Genomic DNA, 11,266 nt, shown 5'->3' on the forward strand with positions numbered 1-11,266 from the left:
CGAGAGGAAACCGGTCGCCGCGGGATGGTCGGAATTCTTTTTCTGTACGTCCCCTTCTTCTTCTCCTTCTCCTTCTTCTTCTTTTTCTTTTTTCTTTTTTCTTCCCATTCTCCTCGTCTCGGAGTCACGGGTCATGAAAAATTAGTGGGTATACACCTCGCGGAGGAGGTGTAACGTGTGCTACGAACGTGAAAAAGGATCTTTTTCTTTTTAATGTGATCCTGATGTCTGCGTAATTTCCACGTCCTGACAACAAACGATCCTGTGTAATCTGACGTTGATATTTCACGGTATAGTCATTTTCTGCTTTACGACTAAAGTTCTTTTCTATCTTTTATTTTAAATGGAAAGATATACACTATAGAAAAATTAAAATTAAGTAATTACGTTAGTTAAAAGTGGATAGAAACTTTTTAAATGAATGTGTTGGGTCATGTGGTTAATAGTTATAGGCTGAGCATGTGTTAGAAAATGAAGAGGGGAGAGATTTGAAATGGAAAGAGAAAAATTGCAATTGTGTACTACGTTCAATAATAATCCGTGCGTAATGTAAGGATATATATGTAGTTTCTGTAAATAATAATGTACAACGCCCCATAAATGCATCTAAATAGGATTAACATATTCGTTTAGAAGCACGGGGTACTTGAAATTTTTCAAGAGGGGTTTTTACCTTGTAGGCTTTCCTGATATATACTTGAAAGCTAGATCGGCGAAATGCTTGAAACATAAAAATTTTAAGAACTAATTTGTCATACCATTAATATATGTACATATTCAAAATTTTACATTTCTGGATAACAGATTCGCTTATTTTAATATTTCAGTCATATTTAGATTAATCTGTTGACAGCACGGTATAGTACATACTATACATATAAGTATATTAATTTTTCAATAAATAAGACAAATATATATGACGTATCTGTTTCATAAAACGTTACATTATATTGCTTTGTCATCGTAGAGTAATGTTCAAATTTATAAGGATCTTCAGCCGAGATTAATGGAAACAAACCATGAATAAAACGACTTCCCGTCTTACTCGCCGGCGATTATGATTAGAGAAATTTGTTTCAACGCAAAGCTGCAAAGTTTTAATAAACGCTCAATAAAATTCAAGGATCGTAATTCAACCAGCTTAAATCTATAGTTGCATCATCATATAACAAATTCACGATCGTCATCGATTTCTTGATATAACACATACGCCCAAAAAGGCGAAGAGAAGTACACGAAATATTTCGATATAGAATACAAATCAAAAATTAAATGAATTTTTCATTAGATTCGTCAAAAGTGAAAAATTTCTTTTATAGATATATGTATATAGGACACGTGCTTCAACAGTAAGTCGGTAGTAATTCGAGCTGAAAGGCATTATTTCCTCGTGTCAGAGCACGACAACGACAGGCAAAGTTCAATGGGACGGCCTAGCGTAATGCGCTTAATTAAAGTTGTTTCAACTCGTTAAGATCGTTCGCACGGGATGAACAACCCTATAAACGGTAGCAGTTTGTCGACAACTGGAACGACAGTTTCCATCGAGTCTTCCTCACGGTGAGAATTCATAACGTCGTTGGTCGTTATATTCCATTCGCTATTTACAACGTTCAATGAGAACTACGCTTCGTACTATTTTTTTGACAATTCTCAGAAGCTGATTTATCGAGCTGTTATACGTTTCTAATGTCATAAAGTCATCGCTCTTATTTTCTGTCCATAATAATTTAATCTACGTAGTATTGATCTTCTTGCAAATTAAATGTTTATATGTGTATCGATGTCGGATTTTCTATGTCTTTATTCGATCTATATATTAATATACTATATTTGATAAATATACTGTTTTACATTTTTGTACCGTACGAAGAAGTAGTCTTTCATGCGTTCAAGTAACAAGTAACCCAATCAAATTCAAGAAAAACCATAATAGTAGATAGAGTAAATTTCCTCTAACATTTATACAATTCGCCTTTTCATGTATAAACGTGTAAACATCGGGAAATTCAGAGGGAAGTCGAAAACACAGCTGTGCATTCCATTAAAACGTTTTTCTGCGTAGAGTCAACAGTGTACTATTTTTAATCGTCTGAGTTAATTCCTTACTATTTCCGAATAGACGGAATTCGGAAAAGAACTCTTTTAAACTTGGCTGACCTCTTTTTTCATGTAAACGAACGAATCAAAAGAGTTAAGAGCTACCTCCGAATTTACTTTAATACGAACCCAGACCAAAAAGCTCCTCATTTCTTCGCGAGAAAGGGAATAGATCTTGGAAAATAATTCATCGAATTAATCAAGAGACACGCGATTGATTCTAAAGCTTGACTATCGCGTTTCGCGCGATTTAACTAACGCTTTCGACATTAGAAATACGAACTCGAGGGAGTTCTATCTGTAAATAACAGCAACTGAAACGTGACACAGAACAAGACCGCTAGGAATAGTTATCCGTATCAAAAAAGTCTTCCACGAAATCGGGTATACGCGTTCTTTTCTGATTACGAGTAACGAGAGAAGGAGAAGGGGAGCCAGAAAAATTTGACTGCGTTAAAAAACATCAGCTTATTGCATGTGCTGTTGCGTTAAAAAAATACGCTCATAAATTGTCAAAGAAAAACAAAATTGCTCCGAGCTTCGAGGTACATTCATCGCGAAGGAATGTATAATTAGTAGCACATGAAACGCATAATTCTTCTGATGCAATAATAAACAATCGTGTCTTTATCGGTTCTACGCTAGAAATTGTCATTCAAAATCTTTTAATGATTTTTATATGTTAAACATATGGTTTTTGTCTTTTCATAGTCGAACAATTAGTTAGTTAATTCTTAAACAGCGAGAGTTCGAGAAACATACTAACTATCATAATCGTAAAGCACTTACTTTATGAGCCGCAATTTCCTGTCTTAATTATTATCAGGATCTAGCACAGAACAGATACCGTATAACTTCGGTTCAATGTTAAACTTTTCAAATTCCTATACGCGAAGGATACACCTGCTCGTTTGCAGGTGATTTTAGTCGAGGACAAAATTATTCCGTCATGCGAATGTGGCCTTCTGTGCGAGTGCGACCCTTCTTCGAAGACGGTTATATTTCAACATTTTCAAACCGAAGGTTGATAATTAAATAATACCTTTTTCTTCTTGCATAAAACACCTGCTCATTTGCATGAAATAAAGTTGTGGACTTGCGTAATTCTATGTATTATAAAGTAATGTATTTGCTCACTAATATTTCAATTTTATTTTTTATATTTCTTTTTATTTCAATCTTATCTCTTTTATCGTAATAGTAAAAGCTTTCAATGGCATTCGAAAATTCTTACAACCTATTAAAAAAATCAAAGAAAATTTTATTGCATAGAAACAAGAAGAATAATAAACTGATTGTAATATAGATTGAACGATACCAATGAGATGTTATACTCTATATAATTTATACTACTTCGTATCGAATTTTATAAAAGGATAGTTGAAAACATTTTGTGAATTGATAAATAAATTATAAATTAATCTTGAAGCAAACATCATGACAGTAGTGTAATACCAAATAATTAAGTAATTCCACCGGTCACTTTCTTGAATTGCACCTTAAGTTTAAATGAATTAAGTTTTCGCAGATAACGATGTAGTTATACGCTTAAATCTAGGTTGCCTCTATGAGCATAGTCTGGTGTTAACACGCTAAATAATGTCGTTTACGAGAGAAAGTAGTTTGCTAAACAGATAATTCTACAAGCAATCTTGACAAATGTTTGGAGAATATTCTCCTCACGAAACAATAGTCAGTTTAACATTGTTATCTTCGTTCTGGCACTTTGGATGAACATTTATATTATGGATATATTAATTATGGATGAATTCGCCTTTCTTAACTTCGGAAGATACGCATATCGACACCACATCTAAACATAAAAAACTTCACGTCACCATAAATACCATACATTCAACACGTGGCATGCTAATTAGCCATAATTCGACCTTCGTGTCTTTCTTAAAACGAAGGCTGGGAAGTTGAAAAAAAGCGATTCATCGTGGTGAGGCCGATGCGGGTTCACGTTTTACATTTAATCGAGGGGCAACAACGCGTAGGCGCGACACTTTCAGTCGCCTTCCACGTTCAGCTGCAAAAGGAGACGGCTGCAGCAAAAAGCGAGCAGTGAGCTGGTCCAGCGAAAGGAGACTTCGGTAACCAACAGCTAGTCGAAGAAGAAGAAACCTAGCAGACGCCGTTTGCATCGTAGCTTTGCTTGCTCTCATGAAATGTTCTCACGAAACAAGTGTTACGCGATGAAATAATACCACTCTTGGTCTTGATATAACAGAGTTCTTGCTTTCGTTATCGTCGTCAAGCTCTCAGTTCTCGAGTGCCGCGGACCGGAAATCGACCATTAAATTCCAACACAATAAAGCTTGATGTTGTTAGCATTTTTACCGACCTTGCGGAGATCTTGAGAGATCGATTGATTTTATGTAGCGATGGAATTTCCACAGTAACGATAAGCTTGAAGATAACGTTGATATTTTGTTTAGTCAATTGCAAGAGATTTGGAAGTTAATAGGTGTTTATTTTTTGGGGATGATTTATGGTGTGTGGAGGTGGTGCGATGATATTTAGTAGTACATAATTATTTATCGTACGTTAAAACCCTTCGAATATAAAAGAAGCATTGAAATCACTGTATATCTGCACTCTACGAGATTGAAATATTATTTTTTAGGGTTTCGATGATTATTAAATTCCTATCACTCATTGTATATGTCGAGTTGACGTCAAGAATAGGGTTAGGGGCGTTATTCGCTAGGATTAGTCATGGTTGTCATACAATAGCGGTAATGTTTATTATCACAATCGTAAGTATTACAACGTTATCGAGTAATCGCGGTGATTAGACACGAATCACGGTGGCCTCAGGTTCGATAACGAATCCACGGCCAACGGGACGACGAATGCGATATGATACACGATCCTGATGTCACTCAAAATGAAAGTAGTACTGCTCGGATTAGACTCTATCTATGTCCAAGTGGAACTGCCCCTATATAGTCCTCTCACCACCTCTCGGGTCAATCTGTTTTTAAGGAGGGCTATATAATTATTCCATACCTCTGTTACGTACACGTGCCTCCCGTGGCTACGTTCAGTGATCCGTTGTGTCACTTCGAGCCCATGCCAGAAACCTTGAGCACAACATTTTCTTAGTTTTATTACTTCAGTGTAGCTATAGTAAAAGTCTGGATTAGGGTATTTGAGTTTCCCCAATATTTCAAAAGGGAGGTCCCGATGTCCTTTCATCTCCGACACGGCCATCCTGACAACATTAGACTCGATACAACTAACGTTATTTACAATTTAATTAAATGTCCAAATAAGCCAAGGATCCAGTTCAGCAACAAAACTTTGTTCGGCGGTTTGATAGCGAAAGGAATAAAAGAAAACAAAAATTAGTAGCATTATGATTAGTATTCAAGGTGCTAGTTGTGTTATCAAGGTGCTCCTGTGAGTTATCAGTCGGATCTTAATAACATGACGGACCATTCTCGATTTCGTACCCAAATGAATCTCGTTTTACTAGATCGCACGAGCACATAGAGCTTCGTTCCACGGTCTCACTGAGCTTTACTACATTGTCGCCCCGAGATGCAAGTGATCTACATCGCAAGGCCTCACTGAGCTTTCTTACACTATCGCTCCGAGACGCAAGTGAACCACATCACAAGGCCTCATTGAGCTTCCTTCCACTGTCGGCCCGAGACGCAAGTGAACTACATCACAAGGCCTCACTGAGCTTCCTTACACTGTCGCTCCGAACACATGCGAAATCCATCACACGGTCACATTGAGCTTCCTTACACTGTTGCTCCGAGATGCGAGCGAACTTGCTCCGCTAGCTGTTATAGCTATAGTGCTACTGATCTTCCGAGATTGGAGTACTCATATCGTCATGGTTACTGTTCCTGTTATCACTACAGACATCCAACTCAACAGGAATACAACTATCTGGCATTTTTCTTAATCTATCGTGACTCTATTTATACGATCGTTTACCGTCTAATGTTTTTAAAATATACCCATCTCCCTCCAAAATTTCTGCTATTACAAATGGACCCTTAAATTTTGGATCTAATTTAATCTGATTTCTTTCCTCATTTTTGCGCAATACAGAATCACCGGGATTAAACCTAACCACTTTAGCTTTAGTTTTGTCAAACCTATCTTTATCGTATCTAGCGCTAGTTTCTATTCCTTTTATTTCCTGTCGTCTTACATCGGAGATGTCTATTTCTTTTTCCTCGATGTTATCGGGTAGCGACAAGTCGTATGGTCTTGCTGTTCTACCGATTAGTAGTTCCAATGGGCTCGATTTAGTAACGCGGTTGGAGGTGCAATTCAAAGCCAATTGTATTTCCCCAATCGCATCTTGCAATGACCGTCCGGTCGTTTCTACTGTTGTAAATATATTTTTAAGCGTACCCATAATACGTTCTACCTGCCCATTAACTCCATTAGCACCGGTTGTTATTAAGTGGAGTCTAATAAGTTTACCTTGACAGCAATCCTAGAATTCTTTACCCGTAAAGATCTTCCTTGATCCGCTATTATCCGGTAGGGGCCGCCGAATAAAATACTAAGGGAATCTATTTTACGAGCATGATGCAGGTATACAAATTTAGTAAAAGCATCGACCGGAACAATAACATTCTTTCAAATCACTCTTACTACTTAACTTGCCTGTTGTGTCTCTGGGATTCCGCGAAAAGAAATTTACCTGTCCCATTCGTTTACCTTCTCGATACATAATGTCAAAATTAAAAGTTTGTAAGTAAGCCCACCAACTGTAATCCCTGTCATTTAAATTCACCTTATTACTAGATGCCCTCAAGGAATTACAATCAATAACAACAAGAAATTCTCGTTCATGTAAATAGTGGCGAAAACGTTTAACGTTTAACGGCATTCACAACTGCTAACGTCTCTAGTTCATAGGAATGATACCTAGATTCGGCGGGGCTAGTTCTTTTACTGTAATATTCTACTACTCTATTTCTACCTTCAATCATATGCATTAAAATAACCCCATATCCATCCGAACTAGCGTCAGTATGTAATTCTATCGGATAATTAGGGTCAAATATCGTTAACACCAAAGCACCAGTCAGGACGGAAATTACCTTTTGCCCCATCTTTTTGTGTTTATCTGTCCAAGTTATGTTTTTGTTCCAGGAAGTATGCGTATATAGAGGTTTCATAACCTGTGAAAATTTAGAGACGAATTTTCGGAAGTAAGAAACTAAATCTATGAACTGCCTATGCTGTGTGACGGTCGTTGTTTCAGGTAAAAAACTCAAGGCTTGTATTTTACCCGGGTTGGGGCGAACTTCTCCGTTATGAATTACGTATCCAAGATAAAGCACCGATGTCTTTAGAAAAGAGCATTTAGAGAAATTAAAAGAAAATCCGGCATTTACGAGGATATTTAGATCTTTTTAGATTTTAGAGGAGATGTACAATCTTTCTAGAGCTTGATCTATCGAGTTGGCAATAATTAAAACATCATTCAAATAGACAACAACGTACGAATGAGCGAGGTCGCCCAAGACCTTGAGAATGTCCCTCTGAAAAACGGACATTTTTCAATCCAAACGACATCGTTACACACTCGTATTGTCCGTTGGGGTAACAAACGTTGCGTACTCCGTAGAATTAGGATGAACAGAGATTTGGTGACAGCCGCTGGTCATGTCCAGACCAATAAAGTATCTCGCTTTTGCAATCTCGCGACTCGATCCGCAATAAGAGGTAGAGGATACTGATCCGGGGCCGCATTTCGTTTAGTTCTCGAAAATCTACACATAATCTATCTGGGCTGTCTTTCTTCTTCACGAGTAACATAGGGGTCGCGAATGGTGAATTACAAGGCCTTATGATTTTTACTTTAATTAAATCGCTTATTTTCTCACGTACTATTCTTCGCTCTTCCTCGCTAAATCTATAAGGACTTCCTCGTACGACGATGTTAGGATCGATTAATCGTATTTCTAACTGGTCTATATTTACGCGAGTAAGTAGAAAACCCGTAACGAATGAGTCTTTGAATTTTTCGAGAGGAGAAATTAATCGACTTTTATCATTATCATGTACATCAGTGTCAACTTCCTTAATATCGATCTCGTTTTCAGCGAATTTATTATAGACATTACTTATTTTTGTTTTACACATAGCGAGGATATTTTATGTAATATTACGTCAAAACCTTGATTTAAAATTTCACAACCAATCATGATATCATATTTTAAAGGACATAAAAAATTATCTCCAATATAAACCCATCAATGCAATGGACAAAATTTGAGATGTACATTTAATACAAGTTCCGCACATTACTGCTATATCAGTGGTTCTTCTTCCAGAAAATCTCAAGGTTACGGATTCTTTAATTAGTGAACACTCGGCTCCAGAATCGGAGTAAAATGGAAACAACTCACACAGATGATTTGATCTACCAGTTGGCGCTTCCACTACTCAGAAGTCAACTCGACGCTAGTTATTGGAATCATAGTTTCTTTTCCATAATAACAGACAATTAGGCGCGATATAACCCTCCTCGTGACATTTGAAACAAGACACCTTCGACGATGCGGCTGGTCGGTTTTCTTCTGGGTTTCGTATATTCTTCTGTTATAACCGGTGCAATGATCTCACTTCTAATGTCGGGTTGACGTTAAGAATAGGGTTAGGGACATTTAAGGAACTTTCGCTAGGATTAGCCATGGTTGTCATACAATAGCGGTAATGTTTATTATCACAATCGTAAGTATTACAACGTTATCGAGTAATCGCGGTGATTAGACAAGAATTACAGTGGCCTCAGGTTCAATAACGAATCCACGGCCAATGGGACGACGAATGTGATGTGATACACGATCCTGATGTCACTCAAAGTGCAAGTAGTACTCCTCGGAATAGACTCTATGTATGTCCAAGTCTAACTGCCCCTATATAGTCCTCTCCCCACCTCTCGGGCCAATCTTTGTTTTTAAGGAGGGCTATATAATTATTCCATACCTCTGTTACGTACACGTCTCTCCCGTGGCTACGTTCAGTGATCCGTTGTGTCACTTCGAGCCCAAGCCAGAAACCTTAAGCACAACTATTTCTTAGTTTTATTATTTAAGTGTAGCTATAGTAAAAGTCTGGATTAGGGTATTTGAATTTCCTCAATATTCCAAAAGGGAGGCCCCGATGACCTTTCCGACATATAAATATATTTTTGAATTGCGTCTGAAATTTTTCGGGACCTCGAGAACAGGTTGACAGTACTATGTACTCAGCAAACACGTTAAACGAAATATATATTTATTTCCGTTGTTCTTAACCGAACAATGCCTACTTACCGAATTGATTGATATTTTCAAGTTGAAGTTCGGACATGAACTTGATATCATCATTAACCAAAAAAACCTCTTTGTCAATAGAAGATGAATTACAGGCGAAATGAATATTAACCACGGAGAATTAACATGAAAGCAACAAGATTGGTTAAGTGTTATGTACATTAATCGAATTATGAAACAAAGGGGAATACTTAACAATAAGATAAAAAATAATCTGAAGAACAGATCTATATCAAAACGAAATTCATTAAGAACGACTTGTAACAACAATTATACTAATTTTAAATAATGTTAGAATTAAAGGGCATATAGAGCGAAAATGGAACTTAAATTATAGAGTAGGTAATTTCACCTGTGGTATACGATGTAAAGAATTATTCTTAAATAAGGAAAATTGAGTATAAAAAGCCAACGCTGTCACGAATGTTAAAAATAATTCTCATAAAAATCATCATTTGACTGTCTTTGTATATTCTATTACGCGAATTGCTGAAAAGGTAATCGAGAGTACTATCAAGGTGGAATATCTCGATATAGCAACGTCTTCGTCAATGACAACGTCCAATGAATTCCTTATTAGGTGGTTGCCATATTCAGCAGAATTGATTACATATGACGAATCTTCCATACGCTACATGCTTGATTGCCATGATGCAGTCTGCGTTTAAATATATGTACGTGGTAATAAGCGAAAATTTTACGACAAAAACATGTGCATTAGATTTATAGAATATATAAAACATGTACGTATAACATGGTGTAAGTATTTGAAAAGCAAGAGTAAAGCGTGAATATAATTAATAAAATGATTGATATACGTGTAAATTATTTACTTTATCCACATTTCAAATTGCTTTTAAAAAGATATCGTACTTTGTCCCGAGATTGTAGAGTCAAGTGATGTGAATGTTTCCCAAATGCACGTAGACTTCGTGCACATTTAGAATCTACATCCTCAAAATCCACATCACAATCACGTTTAATTCTGCACTCGACACACCTTTCCACGAGTAAGCACATCCTTTGCTGAATCTAAATCAATAGTTTGAAGTCATTTTGGTTTTCAAGAAATACAAAACAGGATGGCAATTTGAAGATAGTTTAAACAGGCTTAACCAGTTAATTGCGTTCGACGAATATACATATCAAACCAAAACTTCATTTCGGCGGGGTTGATGTGTGATATAGCCGTGATAAAATAAAAAATCACAATTTACTATAAAAACTCAAAATTTTAATACAAAGTAATATAAATGATATTTAATGGTATGCTCCCTTTATAATTCCAGTAAACCTACTATGTATTTTATAAAAAAAATTTGATTATTTGATTATTCTTTTTGATGCGCATATCGGCTGTTCCTCGAATTGTTTTGCGTTTTATACCAGCTATGCCATCAAAAGCAAATTCACTTCGAACATGCGTCGTCTATGTAAAAAATTGAATCTGTAAGGGGTCATACTACTGGTGCTCGACCTCTGAAATGCCACTATGTGTGGTACCTTGCTTTGGAAGATATCACACTAAAATCAACTGAATTTCTTAAATTTTTTTCTTTACTTTTTCTTGTTTACGAATGTTATTATTTCTGGAAAATTATTAAGTTTTTTCAACAATGAATTGAGTTAAGTTTTTATCGAATAAAAATGTAATCCTTCCACGTTTTGCTCTACTTTTTTCGTAAAATTTATAATAGGAGCATTTGTCTTGCGTTCAATGTGTATACTTCTCATTGCTTGATTTTATCTGCGCACCCATAAGAGATTTATGAAAATAAACTTCTCAATTAACAAGTTAATTGTAGCTTATCTCTCTCTTTATTCGTATTCGTTTATTACACATACATTCGTAAACATATTTC

At 36.3% G+C, this 11,266-nt stretch overlaps 1 protein-coding gene across 2 annotated transcripts in view; it reads right to left on the reverse strand.

Moving 5' to 3' along the window:
- Window positions 1-11,266, reverse strand: part of LOC100749943 (pleckstrin homology-like domain family B member 1) — a 63,601-nt gene that overhangs the window by 33,574 nt on the left and 18,761 nt on the right. The window lies entirely within an intron of this gene.

The sequence above is a fragment of the Bombus impatiens genome, unplaced genomic scaffold (genome assembly GCF_000188095.3).
Source record: "Bombus impatiens unplaced genomic scaffold, BIMP_2.2 scf_0058, whole genome shotgun sequence".
Lineage (NCBI taxonomy): Eukaryota > Metazoa > Arthropoda > Insecta > Hymenoptera > Apidae > Bombus > Bombus impatiens.